Below are 15,920 nucleotides of genomic sequence, written 5' to 3' on the forward strand. Positions count from 1 at the left end.
TCTCATGCCACTGCTACTGCTGAACCAGGACAAATTAGAATTCTGTTTGGTCCCCCGGAACGCTCCCAATCAACTTCCCCATAGAGCAAGAGAGGACGTGTGTGTGTGTGTCAGGCCAGGATTCCTGTGAATCTGCTCCCCAGCCAGAGAGGCTCCATGTGGAATGAGGTGGTATAATGGAAGTGTTTTCTCTGCTGTTCTTTCTGCCTGGTGCGCTGAGGGTTTTTTCCACTGTGAGGGATTGGGTTTCCACTCCTCATGGTTGTTTATGCTGTTGTCTCAGGCAGCCCTGCCAACTGTCCCCTGTCAGCCTGCCTGTGGTCTGGGCTCTGGGGCCTCGGCCTGTGTTGGCGCCTGAGCCTGCTCTTAGGAGCCCCAGAAACAAACACAGACACACACACACACACAGACGCACAGACAGGCAGACACACAGACAGGCAGACACACAGACAGGCAGACACACAGACAGGCAGACACACAGACAGGCAGACACACAGACAGGCAGACACACAGACAGGCAGACACACAGACAGGCAGACACACAGACAGGCAGACACACAGACAGGCAGACACACAGACAGGCAGACACACAGACAGGCAGACACACAGACAGGCAGACACACAGACAGGCAGACACACAGACAGGCAGACACACAGACAGGCAGACACACAGACAGGCAGACACACACAGGCAGACACACAGACAGGCAGACACACAGACAGGCAGACAGGCAGACACAGACAGGCAGACACACACAGACAGGCAGACACACACAGACAGGCAGACACACACAGACAGGCAGACACACACAGACAGGCAGACACACACAGACAGGCAGACACACACAGACAGGCAGACAGGCAGACAGGCAGACACACACACAGACAGATAGACACACAGACAGATAGACACACAGACAGACAGACACACACACAGACAGACAGACACACACAGATAGACACACAGACAGACAGACACACACAGATAGACACACAGACAGACAGACACACACAGATAGACACACAGACAGACAGACACACACAGACAGACACACACAGACAGACACACACACACAGACAGACAGACAGACACACACAGACAGACAGACAGACACACAGACAGACACACAGACAGACAGACAGACACACAGACAGACACACAGACAGACACACAGACAGACAGACACACAGACAGACACAGAGAGACACAGAGAGACAGAGAGACAGACACACAGACAGACACACAGACAGACACACAGACACAGACAGACACAGAGAGACAGACACACAGACAGACACACAGACAGACAGACACAGACACACACAGATAGACACACAGACAGACAGACACACACAGATAGACACACAGACAGACAGACACACACAGATAGACACACAGACAGACAGACACAGACACACACAGATAGACACACAGACAGACAGACACACACAGATAGACACACAGATAGACACACAGACAGACAGACACAGACAGACAGACACAGACAGACAGACACAGACAGACACACACAGACAGACAGACAGACACACAGACAGACACACCGACACAGACAGACACACCGACACAGAGAGACAGAGAGACAGACACACAGACAGACACACCGACACAGACACCGACACAGACACCGACACAGAGAGACAGACACACAGACAGACACACAGACAGACACACAGACAGACACACAGACAGACACACAGACAGACACACCGACACAGACACCGACACAGACAGACACAGAGAGACAGAGAGACAGACACACAGACAGACACACACAGACAGACACACAGACAGACAGACAGACACAGAGAGACAGAGAGACAGACACACAGACAGACACAGACAGACACACACAGACAGACAGACAGACACACAGACAGACAGACACAGAGAGACAGAGAGACAGACACACAGACAGACACAGACAGACACACACAGACAGACACACACAGACAGACACACACAGACAGACACACAGACAGACAGACACACAGACAGACAGACACACAGACAGACAGACACACAGACAGACAGACACACAGACAGACAGACACACAGACAGACAGACACACAGACAGACAGACACACAGACAGACACACACAGACAGACACACACAGACAGACACACACAGACAGACACACACAGACAGACACACACAGACAGACACACACAGACAGACACACAGACACACAGACACACAGACACACAGACACACACACACACACAGACACACAGACACACACACACACACACACACAGACACACAGACACACACACACAGACACACAGACACACACACACAGACACACAGACACACACACACAGACACACACACACACAGACACACAGTAAGATCTAGGCCACTGACCGACGAGGAGCTAACCTAGCAGTGGCAGACATTTACAACACTAGTATGGCTGAGAGGCCTGAGAAACCTCTCCAGCCATGTTCTCTCTGGTAAACCTCCACGCTTCCCATCCCATCAGTAATCTACTGAGTGTCTTTCACACATGACTGCGTAATCCTGTTACGTCGGGGAAAGGTTTTGACAGCTTTTTCATCCTGGCACGACAAGATGGGTGCAGGCAGAGCTTGATGGCGGATTGTTTTGATGATGTTTTCGTACTCATTTTGGTAAAGGTCACATCGCATCTCCCTGTGTTCCTCCCCCGTGCTTTGTTCATTATCCTGCTCCGCTCCACGGTTATTTTTACCTCCTCCCATAATCCTTAATTAATGTAGCCCTAGTCACAGCGCCTCACATTTATCTCTTACACACACACACACACTAATTCACACACACTGATTATATACACATACACACTGGTAGGCAGTGACGTTCCTGCTGAATGTTATGTGAGAAACTATGCTAGCTATTTCTTCTTTCTCTCTCCTTTCATTTGATTCATCTGTAGCACAGTAAATGGGAAACAACTGAGCAGAATTTTCATGAGTTTGGATACTTACTTCAGTGCACAGAAACCATGTTGCTACTACACTGGTGTCCTTAACTTCTTAGGGCTGCAATCCCGTTAACGGGATCAATATGACAACAGCCAGTGAAAGTGCAGGGCGCCAAATTCAAAACAAATCTCATAATTAAAATTCCTTAAACATACATGCATTTTATACCGTTTAAGGTAATCTTGTTGTTAATCCCACCACAGTGTCCGATTTCAAATAGGCTTTACAGCGAAAGCATCACAAATGATTTAGGTCACCACCAACTCACAGAAAAACACCAGCCAAAGAGAGCAGTCACAAAAAACACAAATAGAGATCAAATGAATTACTAACCTTTGATGATCTTCATCAGATGACACTCATAGGACTTCATGTTACATGTATGTTTTGTTTGATAAAGTTCATATTTATATCAAAAAAGCGGAGTTTACATTGGCGCTTTACGTTCAGTAGTTCTAAAACATCCGGTGATATTGCAGAGAGCCACATCATTTTACATAAATACTCATTATAAATGTCGATGAAAATACAATTGTTAGACATGGAGATATAGATATCCTTAATGCAACCGCTGTGTCATATTTCAAAAAAACTTTACGGAAAAAGCAAACCATGCAATAATCTGAGAATGGCGCTAAGAAAATAAATAAAAATATCCGCCATGTTGGAGAAATCAGAAATAACATTATAAATATTCCCTTACCTTTGGTGATCTTCATCAGAATGCACTCCCAGGAATCCCAGTTCCACATTTAAATGTTTGATTTAGTTCGATAATGTCCAATATTTATGTCTAAGTAGCTACTTTTGTTAGGTCGATTAGTACACAAATCCAAATGCTCGTGCAGGTCCAGCCGAACATCGGACGAAAACTTCAAAAAGTTATAACAGGTCGTAGAAACATTTCAAACAAAGTATAGAATCAATATTTAGGATGTTTTTATCATAAATCTTCAATAACGCTCCAACTGGAAAATTCCATTGTCTGTAGAAAAGCCATGGAACATAGGTCGCTATCATGTGAAATGCGCATGACCAGGACCTGCCTCTCTGCCAGACCACTGACTCAAACAGCTCCCATCCGGCTCCACATCACAGTAGAAGCCTCATTCAAGTTTCTAAAGACGGTTGACATCTAGTGGAAGCCTTAGGAAGTGCAACATAACCAATATCCCACTGTGTATTCAATAGGGGCTGGGTTGAAAATCGACCAACCTCAGATTTCCCACTTCCTGTTTGGATTTCTTCTCAGGTTTTTGCTTGCCATATGAGTTATGTTATACTCACAGACATCATTCAAACAGTTTTAGAAACTTCAGAGTGGTTTCTATCCAATACTAATAATAATATGCATATATTGGCAACTGGGACTGAGGAGCAGGCCGTTTACTCTGGGCACCTCTGGGCACCTTTCATCCAAGCTACTCAATACTGCCCCTGCAGCCATAAGAATTTAACGCTAGCATTTTGATTCGAGATGGTAATATAATTTCAAAGGCGGAAATGTGTCAGTCTCCCATAGCGTGTGTTCATTTCAGTTCAGGAGTAGGGAATTGAAAGATGGGCCTCATGTCCAGTGTGAGGTCGTAAGTGGTGTGTTTGATGGGTTCGTTCTGCCGTCCCCCCGCTTTTCTTTGGCTAAAGTCTCATCCTGACAAGATTTGGCTTGGAGAACAACACGCAGCTCCCTCCACAGATGTGGGTGTGTCACGCACTAACAGGTTGTTTATTTATCCTAGCTTTGTGAATGTGGGTGTGTTCTTGTGTTGCCAATGTGAGTTTAGTTGTTTTGTCCCTGGCGCCGGTCACAGCGCATTGTAAAGGGCAGTGTTTCAGCTGAGCAATTTATTAACAGAACAGTGCTTGGTTTCTCACTGCTCTACGTTCTGCAACCTGGCCTAGACATTCAATGACGTGCTGCTCTTTGCCCCCCATAGGCGCATGTTTGATCTACGTACACACACGTAAGCCTACATTGTTCACGTATGTGTGTATGCGCTCCTCCTCCACTGAGGCACGGCAGGTCTTCAGGCCCTCCCCCTCTCAGGGCTGTGAGTTTCAGGCTTCAGCTCATTAGTTGTGGAGTGCGTCGGTGGGGGGGTTGTTGAGTGAGGTGGGTGGAAGGGGTTGAGTGAGGTGCGGAGGCTTGTTACTGTGTGTATTAGCCTACATGCGTGTGAAGGAGCTTGTGAGAAGCTGCTCAAAGCTAATCCCATCGTGGCCCTCCCAGATCGGCCGTTGAGTTCTGAGGAACTACTGCGGTTACCCCCAGCTGCCTTCTACATTCAGGGGAAGTAGAGCGAGATGGCCCAGTCTTGTTTCTCATCGTTGGGATCCCCTGATGTTAATTTCTAGATCTTTGAGATGCAGGTTTGGTGCAAATGCACTTAGGTGGGATGATGGCCCCAAGTGAGTTACTGTAATGACACTTAACAGGTCCCATGGACGTAAGTAAACACTACAGCAGTGCCGTTGTAGCAGTGAGCTAGGCTTTGTTTTGCTGGGATCCTCGTTAAGTATGGCTTTATCTAGCTCGCTGCCATGGCAATAGCACCGGCCTCCTCGCTGCTGATAGGCCCAACGTTAATGCACTTCTGATTTGATGGACTCCCTGTTACACGCTCCATTGATCTATATGAATATGCATTATGAAATGGCCTTTTTTATATGGCCAATGCGTGTGCAGTACTAGGTGGAAATCCAATAACCATTCAGAGCACCCTACTAGTGATGCCATAGCTATCGTAGAGAAAAGCAGATTTACTATTCATTATGGAGATGGCCTGCTGGGCTGCAGGTTTGAAGCTAGCTGGGTGCTTTGTGTGCATGGTTTTAAGTTGTGTGTGTGTGTGTGTGTGTGTGTGTGTGTATGTATGCATAATGCTTGGGCAGAGTAGTCGACTGGCCCATTTTCCGAATTTGTTTGGGATTCGGCGTGCACGCCCCCCCCCCCCCCCCCCCCCCCCCGAATTCATGATTTAAAGCTCCAGCCTAGCCTCGATGTTTTATGTTAGTGTACGTTAGAGGGTGAAATCTACCCGGGCTTATGTAGAGAGAGTGTGACTTTTAGAGTAACGTGTGTTGCCCTCCCTCGCCATACTGTAGTTGTTCCTTAAATCCGTCTGTCTCCGCCCAATCCCTGTTCTACTACCCTAGTTCCCCTCCTTCGGATCAGGGGCATCCCCTCATCACTGGCAGTCCTTAATTAGCTGAAGTGCCTCTAAATCTGTTCATTTTATTTAAAAGGAATCAATCGAGGTAAATAAGGGTGTGCAATTGCCACCAATCCCAGTACCCTGTGTGTCGATAACAGGATGGTTGACATTTCAGTGTGCAGTATAGCTGCTAACCGTACCATGCCCATCCTGCTCCTAGATACAAGCTACTCAATAATAATTAGCCAGCTATCTCTTCATTGAATCAAAACAAACTAGGTAGCTTCTTGGCTAGCATTGGTTGCTCGGGAAAACTACACAGTCTCCTTACTGCTCTCCATTGATGTTTTCAGAGGCTAGTTAGGACCGGGCAGCATGACGACTGCGACACCTCGAGCATCTCTCGAGCCCGGACGTGTCTCTGTGGATGTCTGTGTATACATGGTGTTTAATGTGGAATATCCCCATCTCTGTTAGACTAGGGTGGAGATACTGCACAGGGAAAATAATCTTACTCTTTCAGAAGGTGAAGGGCAGAAATGGATCCTCATCGCTGGCTAGGCTTTAGTATGCAGAGGCATACATTACCATGATTACTCCAGTGCTCTTGGCTTTCTCTCCATCCCTCACCCCCTCTCACACGCTCTCTCTTTCTGTCAGCTCGTTCGGTACATGTGCCCTGTCCCCGCGTTGCTAGGCAACAAGCCCAGTGTGTATTATTATTATTGTGGCTATGTCAGGCGCTCTGCCTTTCTCTCATTTCTGTTTGTCCAGGAGATGGTAGGATCAGATGCTGAGCTTTGGATGGGAGAAGAGAAAGGAGGATGAGGGAAGGAAGGATGCGTGGAGGGGGAGGAGCACTAAGATGAGTGAGTCAGCAACAAAGAGATGAAGCCTTATGATATGAGGGTAGAAAATATACAGTTTTTTTTCCCCAGTCTCTCTAGCTTTCCCTGATGCATGGCAGAATATATGGCACAACCTCACTTCACTGAGGTCACTGGCCGAGAAAGACGAGATGATTTACCAGAGAGACTCATTCAAGCAGCAGCACAGAGCTGTATTGGCCAGAGTGCTCTCTCCACAGTGGAGAGGTGTAGGGGAACGCCGTCGTGCTCCGAGTATCAGATGAAGTTATTGGATTCCAGCCTCTCCAGCCCCCTGCTCTCAGACCAGAGACTGCTGGGTGGACAGGTGGCACTGTCCAGTCTGGATGGAGGTCCTGTCTGTCTGGCCTATGGTCTCTCAGGTGAGAGAGATGAGACAGAGCCCCCTCCATCTCATCTCCACCCGCCAGGCCACTCCGTTCATCTTAATGCATCCCTACCCAGCTTGTTTGTCTTTCCCCCTCCCTACAAAGGCCTCTAATGAAATGAATTTGTGCGGGTCAGGGGCTGCACCACCAATCTGGGTCCTGGTTGCCTGGGTACTGGAGTGGGCCAGACTGGCTCTATTTGCACACTAAACAGGGCTAGCTGCTGCGCCCTTCTCCTATATGAAATGTAAATAGACTGCACAGCCGCCGGGATGGTATACACAGCAGTAAGGGCCTCACTGCTCCTGCTCTCCCCTCATTAGGTAGCTCTCAATAACTCCTGTGATCTAGGAAACCATGATTATGACAGCGATGAATGACGGACAGTGTAGGCTGGTGATTGATCATACACTATAACCATAACAGACATTACAGCACTAGAAATTGAATGCCGGAGACTGTGCAGTTGTTTCCGTATCTAGCAGAGAGGCATGGAGAGAATAAAATGGCAAGTCTCCCAAAACGCACTCGCCATGCCGAATGACTATGTGCAGCTGCTGGGTCTGTGGCAGTTTAGCTTTATACATTTTTAGAATGAGAGCATCTGCTGTCGTGGAAAATGCAGTGGTGTGGACCTGATGACAGGCCTGAGTTAGAAGCGGGGGGGGCTACCGATCTGCTTTTCATCTTCTCAGTAGCAGCAGGGGCTTTCAGAATACACTGCATGTGTGTGCGTGTGTGTGTGGAAGAACAACGATATCCCGCAGTGAGGTGAAGCGTTGGCCTCTGTCTGACCGCAGAGGGAGTGGCTCGATGGAGGGAGACATGAAGCGGAGAGAGAGAAGAGATATGACGCAGAGGGGGTATGACGCAGAGTCCTGGCTGTAACATCTCCACCTCCTCTCCACCTCTTCTCCATCTTCTCTCCTCCTCCTCTCCTCCTCTCCACCTCCTCTCCTCCTCCTCTCCACTACCTCTCCACCACCTCGGGCTGAAACAGAGATTGCTTATTTCTACCACCTTTCCCATTTCTCTGATGCCTACAATAGTTTTTAGTTTTTTTGTTTTTTCTTACTCAGTCACATGGTATCGCGTGCCAGAAGGAGTGACGTCATCCAAACCGTATCAAAGCATTTATTTCACTCTATTTCCATCCTGTGAACGCGTGTTGTCTCTGTGTTTGTTTGTGTGTGCGCCTCACTGAGCTATTATCCAGTCTGGCAGACCCACAGACTTCCCCCCTCCTCCCTGTCTTCTCCTTGGGGTTCTCTGCCCCTGTCCCTATAGGGTTTGCCACACAGAATGCTGATGTGGTCCTCCTCCAAATCACTGGTGGCTTGATGTTTGGGTACCAGGACGCTCCGCTGAATCTTTTTGTCTCATTAATAGTTCCTCACGGCGTGACGTTTCGCTGCGGGCACGTGGGTCGTACTGGGGTACGGATGTAAAAAATCCCTCAATCTGTCATTGGTGCCAATTTTTAAATTAACCCCAATGTTGCCTTGTTAAATCTTGTTAATTCTCTTAAATGAAATACCATGACTGTTTTATCATTAGCTGGGAATGTTTGTGTATTTTCGTGTGCAGGGTGTGCTGTTAGCATGATAACACTCATTAAGACAAACTGGTAGAATAGCTAGCCATCGCTAGCATTCACTTGTTGAAGTAACTTTTCAGTGAAATGGAGTTGACTGGAAACTACGACATGAATATACACTGAACAAAAATATAAACGCAACATGTCAAGTGTCCCCATGTTTCATGAGCTGCAATAAAAGATCCCAGAAATTGCACATAGGCACGAAAAGTGTATTTCTCTCAAATGTTGTGCACAAATGTGTTTACATCCCTGTTAGTGTACATTTCTCCTTTGCCAAGATAACCCATCCACCTGACAGGTGTGGCATATCATGAAGCTGATTAAACTGCATGCTCATTACACAGGTGCACCTTGTGTTGGGGACAGTAAGTCCACTCTAAAATAGGCAGTTTTGTCACACAACCCAATGCCACAGATGTGTCAAGTTTTGAGGGAGTGTGCAATTGGCATGCTGACTGCAGTAATGTCCACCAGAGCTGTTGCCAGAGAAGTTAATTTCCCTACCATAAACTGCCTCCAACGTCGTTTTAGAGAATTTGGCAATAGCAGAACGTGTATGGCGTTGTGTGGGTGAGCGGTTTGCTGATGTCAACGTTGTGAACAGAGTGCCCCATGTTCATGGTGCGGTTGTGATATGGGCATGTGTAAGCTATGGACAACAAACACAGTTGCATTTTATCGATGGCAATTTGAATGCGCAGAGATACCGTGATGAGATCCTGAGGCCCATTTCATGCCATTCATCTGCCGCCATCACCTCATGTTTCAGCATGTTAATACTCTGCCCCATGTCGCAAGGATCTGTCCACAATTCCTGGAAGCTGAAAATGTCCCAGTTCTTCCATGGCCTGCATACTCACCAGACATGTCACCCATTGAGCAGGTTTGGGATGCTCTGCATCGACGTGTATGACATCGTGTTCCAGTTCCCACCAATATCCAGTAACTTCGCATAGCCATAAAGAGGAGTGGGACAACATTCCACAGGCCTGATCAACTCTATGCGACGGAGATGTCGTGCTGCATGAGGTAAATGGTGGTCACACCAGATACTGACTGGTTTTCTGATCCACGCTCATTTTTTTTTTAAGGTATCTGTAACCAACAGATGTATTCCCAGTTATGTGAAATCCATAGATTAGGGCCTAATTTATTTATTTTTGATTGACTGATTTCCTTATGAACAGTAACTCAGTAAAATCTTTGAAATAGTTGCATGTTGTGTTTTATATTTTGTTCAGTGTGTGGTATGCATGTGCATCTATATCTCTATATATCTCATTCACAACATTTGGAATGGAGCTATTATCCAGTTATATAAGAGGCTTGGCTGAACTACTTTCAATGGGGAAATATTGCTTCCTCAGCCCGCTTCTGTGATTTTCATTGAAACTTTACTTTGCTGTGTGGACCTATAGTCCCTGCAGCTCATGGCGGAGGAGTAGATATGTTCTCTCTCTTTCTCTGTGTGTATATCTGTGCTAGCTGGTCATGTGATACTGTTAAATGTATGGAGAGGCTCAGCCCACGCAGTGGAAAAAGTGAACTCAACCCCACAGCTGCACACAAGCTCCCAGAGGACTGTCTGTTTACTAAGGCTTGCTATAATTTTAGGGGCTTGTTTGTTTTATCATCCCAATGGAATTACGGTAGTTGTGTATCCCGACTGTTTCATGTTCATAAGCAGCGTGTCCAGTAAATATGTTTGTAAGCCAGATGCAGTTGCTTACGAGTGGAGACTGGAGATTATTAGCGGTGTGTGTTCTCCTCATGGGTCCTACCATGTCAGTGGACAGTGAGGGGGACAGAGGCCTTCACAATAGGACCCTGTGGATCCTATTGGAAGATACCTGGGAACAACACACAGTGCTGTCTCAGAATGACATTAGGTTTTTGTGCAGCAACATAATCATCTGTTAGTATCATGGCTATGTAATTAACATGGAATATTTTGACCGTAGTATTCCAGACCAGGGTTCTCCCCAAGGTTTTTTTTTAACAAGGTGGTACGGATTATTGAGGTGAGGCCCGGAGGGGTGCTGTGTCCCTGTTTTGACTCAGATGTTTTACATCCTTTAACACTTGAAACACCATTTCCTGCAATCTAGAGCCTAAAATTATAACAAATAAAATAGCAAACACAGTGCACTATATACTATTTTCCACAGCAGTTTTTCTAGAATTATACTAGTAATTTCATTTTTTAATGGTCAACAGAACTGGGACCATGAGGGCCAGGCAAGAGTAATTCAGTGTGTCAGAAGGCCTGGACTGTTGTGATGTTAGGGGTAGGGCTGGGATGACATGGCTTAAATGTTGTTGTTTTTTTTATTTTGTTTTCTCAAAATAAGCTTTGTTGTACAATTTAAAGGTAAATACACTGCATTTCAAACAGTCGGTAATAATCTAATGAATTCAGGGCTTTGTCAAATTATACCTCAACTAAATATAAGCCTTCAACCATAAGACCCACTAATTATTTTATCACAATAGTATAGCCTGCTTTTTGCTATAATCACTGATCTGGCTTTCAAGTCTGTCTATTAAAATTCCCCCTTTTATGTTATTACATTTTTTTTTACCAGACCAATGCATAATGCACAACTTCTGGTAGCAGGCATTATAGAAAATGAACACAGTCTCTCAAGCACATGCTCACCCGCTCGTATACAGACAGCTAATCTTTATATTTAAAAATCTAGCCAACGTGGCTCTATTTGCTTGCTAATACTGTAGAACGGTACATCCTCATGTCTGTCTGGAACTGTTTGAACAACAGCCTGTTCACGTTGTTTAAAACATTGAAATCAAGTGGCCTACCTGCATAAGAAGATTATTTCTCAGAATGACTTCCCAATTCCTTATATAAATGTTTTTTTTTTATTATTCTCATTGCACGTTTATCAAACAGACTAGACAGCTATCACAAGTCTATGGCCAAAATGCTGCTGGCGGCACCGCGTGACAAACTAAGCATTCATGTTAGTAGGGTCTGCTCTGTTCTTAATTTTGGCAGTCAAGATGTAAAAAGGGTATTGTTACAAATGTTAAGTTCTCCTCTATTACAGTAAAATAATGTCTTAATGTGTTTTGGTGTCCAAATCACAAAATAGACCATTAAATTGATTTGAAGACCAAAAAAAACACTATTCTGTTTTAAGAAAAAAACGTAAGTATATGCAAATGTACATAATTTGCCTACATGTCAATGTGTAGGTGATAGCCTATGCATATTGGCTACACCCTCGCATGTCCACACCGATGCTGACATGAGGGAGGCACCAGAAAATGTAGCCAGACTTTTAATTACATATAAACAGTGGGGCAAAAAAGTATTTAGTCAGCCACCAATTGTGCAAGTTCTCCCACTTAAAAAGATGAGAGGCCTGTAATTTTCATCAAAGGTACACTTCAACTATGACAGACAAAATGAGAAAAAGAAATCCAGAAAATCACATTGTAGGATTTTTTATGAATTTATTTGCAAATTATGGTGGAAAATAAGTATTTGGTCACCTACAAACAAGCAAGATTTCTGGCTCTCACATATCTGTAACTTCTTCTTTAAGAGGCTCCTCTGTCCTCCACTCGTTACCTGTATTAATGGCACCTGTTGTAACTTGTTATCAGTATAAAAGACACCTGTCCACAACCTTAAACAGTCACACTCCAAACTCCACTATGGCCAAAACCAAAGAGCTGTCAAAGTACACCAGAAACAACATTGTAGACCTGCACCAGGCTGGGAAGACTGAATCGGCAATTTTGCAGGGCTCTGGCAGTGCTCCTCCTGCTCCTCCTTGCACAAAGGCGGAGGTAGCGGTCCTGCTGCTGGGATGTTGCCCTCCTACGGCCTCCAGGTCTCCTGATGTACTGGCCCTCCTGGTAGCGCCTCCATGCTCTGGACACTATGCTGACAGACACAGCAAACCACTACCTGAGCCACTTGTGTGGGTTGTAGACTCCGTCTCGTGCTACCACTAGAGTGAAAGCACCGCCAGCATTCAAAAGTGACCAAAACATCAGCCAGGAGGCATAGGAACTGAGAAGTGGTCTGTGGTCACCACCTGCAGAACCACTCCTTTATTGGGGGTGTCTTGCTAATTGCCTATAATTTCCACCTGTTGTCTATGCCATTTGCACAACAGCATGTGACATTTATTGTCAATCAGTGTTGCTTCCTAAGTGGACAGTTTGATTTCACAGAAGTGTGATTGACTTGGAGTTACATTGTGTTGTTTAAGTGTTCCCTTTATTTTTTTGAGCAGTGTGTGTGTATATATATATATATATATATATATATGTATATGAAAAAATAATTAAATTCCATGTCAATTTACAATGCACTATAATGGTCCTATTACATACAGTGCCTTGCGAAAGTATTCGGCCCCCTTGAACTTTGCGACCTTGTGCCACATTTCAGGCTTCAAACATAAAGATATAAAACTGTATTTTTGTGTGAAGAATCAACAACAAGTGGGACACAATCATGAAGTGGATTGACATTTATTGGATATTTCTAACTTTTTTAACAAATCAAAAACTGAAAAATTGGGCTTGCAAAATTATTCAGCCCCTTTACTTTCAGTGCAGCAAACTCTCTCCAGAAGTTAAGTGAGGATCTCTGAATGATCCAATGTTGACCTAAATGACTAATGATGATAAATACAATCCACCTGTGTGTAATCAAGTCTCCGTATAAATGCACCTGCACTGTGATAGTCTCAGAGGTCCGTTAAAAGCGCAGAGAGCACCATGAAGAACAAGGAACACACCAGGCAGGTCCGAGATACTGTTATGAAGAAATTTAAAGCCGGATTTGGATACAAAAAGATTTCCCAAGCTTTAAACATCCCAAGGAGCACTGTGCAAGCGATAATATTGAAATGGAAGGAGTATCAGACCACTGCAAATCTACCAAGACCTGGCCGTCCCTCAACTTTCAGCTCATACAAGGAGAAGACTGATCAGAGATGCAGCCAAGAGGCCCATGATCACTCTGGATGAACTGCAGAGATCTACAGCTGAGTTGGGAGACTCTGTCCATAGGACAACAATCAGTCGTATATTGCACAAATCTGGCCTTTATGGAAGAGTGGCAAGAAGAAAGCCATTTCTTAAACATATCCATAAAAAGTGTCGTTTAAAGTTTGCCACAAGCCACCTGGGAGACACACCAAACATGTGGAAGAAGGTGCTCTGGTCAGATGAAACCAAAATTGAACTTTTTGGCAACAATGCAAAACGTTATGTTTGGCGTAAAAGCAACACAGCTGAACACACCATCCCCACTGTCAAACATGGTGGTGGCAGCATCATGGTTTGGGCCTGCTTTTCTTCAGCAGGGACAGGGAAGATGGTTAAAATTGATGGGAAGATGGATGGAGCCGAATACAGGACCATTCTGGAAAACCTGATGGAGTCTGCAAAAGACCTGAGACTGGGACGGAGATTTGTCTTCCAACAAGACAATGATCCAAAACATAAAGCAAAATCTACAATGGAATGGTTAAAAAATAAACATATCCAGGTGTTAGAATGGCCAAGTCAAAGTCCAGACCTGAATCCAATCGAGAATCTGTGGAAAGAACTGAAAACTGCTGTTCACAAATGCTCTCCATCCAACCTCACTGAGCTCGAGCTGTTTTGCAAGGAGGAATGGGAAAAAATGTCAGTCTCTCGATGTGCAAAACTGATAGAGACATACCCCAAGCGACTTACAGCTGTAATCGCAGCAAAAGGTGGCGCTACAAAGTATTAACTTAAGGGGGCTGAATAATTTTGCACGCCCCTTTTTTCAGTTTTTGATTTGTTAAAGTTTGAAATATCCAATAAATGTCGTTCCACTTCATGATTGTGTCCCACTTGTTGTTGATTCTTCACAAAAAAATACAGTTTTATATCTTTATGTTTGAAGCCTGAAATGTGGCAAAAGGTCGCAAAGTTCAAGGGGGCCGAATACTTTCGCAAGGCACTGTATGTGTTCCCGGGCAATGACGTTATCTCTACCGCAAACTTTTACAGACACAGAACGCAGCTACAGTAACATGTCGATAGCGACAATTGCTCACTTTTAAAAATGCTGGTCTGTACCTTTTTCCGACAGTAGAATTCTGCTCCGGCATAAAATGTTTTTTTTTTTTAAGACAATAAGCATCGCTGATTGATATGCTGCAGTTTTTTATGGTATGGTAGCTAGATGTTTTATTTGTCCTAATTGTCTTGGATACCAGGCAAGCAGGCTGCATTGCAGCAGCTTGATTATTTGATTGACTGTTCTCGTTGCCTAGTGATGGACTTTACTCCTGCTTCAGAAGCATCATTCCTTTAAAGACCAGTACATTTTCGAGGGATTTTTCTTAACGTTAAGGATCCCAACTTAATTTTAATGTTTAAACGTTCACACCCCTAATTGAAACCAGCGTTTCTCATGTTCTATTGGTTTTCAAATCAACTTTATTTTATTGTCCACCAGCATTATTAGAAACCCATGATCATTTTTGGATCTTTAGATCTCCCCTCTTTCAAAGTTTCAAACTGATATTTTCATCTCTGTCACATAAAACTGTTCACATGCATTTTAGAGCGGTGTTTTACTGCTATTTGCATTTTGGAACGTTCACACGTATAGTCAACTGCCATGTACTCCTTGCTTCGCTTATATTGTGAAGAAATATTTGATCAACTTAAGTTAAATGTTCTGATCTGTTGCATCAGCCTTATTGCTTTTTTGAAATGTTTTTTTTTTATGTAAAGTGTTATGATTTGGGGATATAGCGTCCTTCAACTGTCCCAGAGTCAGTTTGGAATATTTATTTCTCCCACAGAATGACAAGCCACATTTTTTTTACATAGTGGTGCAGCCAAGTCCAAAATGGTGAGGGCTCTGTGTAGTGTAGAAGCAGGAGAAAGTGGTGAGGGCT

At 44.6% G+C, this 15,920-nt stretch overlaps 1 protein-coding gene across 6 annotated transcripts in view; it reads left to right on the top strand.

The window, feature by feature from the left end:
• ankrd11 (ankyrin repeat domain 11) overlaps positions 1-15,920 on the top strand; it is a 184,426-nt gene that overhangs the window by 133,541 nt on the left and 34,965 nt on the right. The window contains exon 1 of one of the 6 annotated variants that reach the window (XM_090238470.1): positions 6,977-10,023. The exons of the other annotated variants lie outside the window; for them this stretch is intronic. The gene's annotated coding sequence lies outside the window, so the exon portion shown is untranslated. Of the gene's footprint in view, positions 1-6,976; positions 10,024-15,920 lie in introns of those variants that run through there. 6 annotated transcript variants of the gene reach the window in all.

This window comes from Oncorhynchus mykiss, chromosome 6 (genome assembly GCF_057628025.1).
Source record: "Oncorhynchus mykiss isolate SJ-2025 chromosome 6, ASM5762802v1, whole genome shotgun sequence".
In the NCBI taxonomy this organism is placed as follows: Eukaryota; Metazoa; Chordata; class Actinopteri; order Salmoniformes; family Salmonidae; genus Oncorhynchus; species Oncorhynchus mykiss.